Here is a 475-nt window from a genome sequence, read left to right on the forward strand (position 1 = left end):
AAGGTTGATGAGCGGATATTTTATACGCTTTTTGGGGATAATTTCATATAGTTTTGAGTATGTTTTAGTTAGTTTTTAGTCTATTTCTATTAGTTTCTAGGAAAAATTCATGTTTCTGGATTTTACTATGAGTTGTGTGTTTTTCTGTAATTTCAGGTATTTTTCTGGCTGAAATTGAAGGAGCTTAGCAAAAATCTGATTCAGGCTGAAAAAGGACTGCTGATGCTGTTGGATTCTGACCTCCCTGCACTTAAAGTGGATTTTCTGGAGCTACAGAACTCGAAATGGCGTGCTTCTAATTGCGTTAAAAAGTAGACATCCAGGGCTTTCCAGCAATATATAATAGTCTATACTTTGCACAAGAATAGACGACGTAAACTGGCGTTCAACGCCAGTCCTCTGCCCAATTCTGGCGTCCAGCGCCAGAAAAGGATCAAAAGCTGGAGTTGAACGCCCAAACTGGCATAAAAACTGG

This window comes from Arachis ipaensis, chromosome B04 (genome assembly GCF_000816755.2).
Source record: "Arachis ipaensis cultivar K30076 chromosome B04, Araip1.1, whole genome shotgun sequence".
NCBI classification, from domain to species: Eukaryota; Viridiplantae; Streptophyta; class Magnoliopsida; order Fabales; family Fabaceae; genus Arachis; species Arachis ipaensis.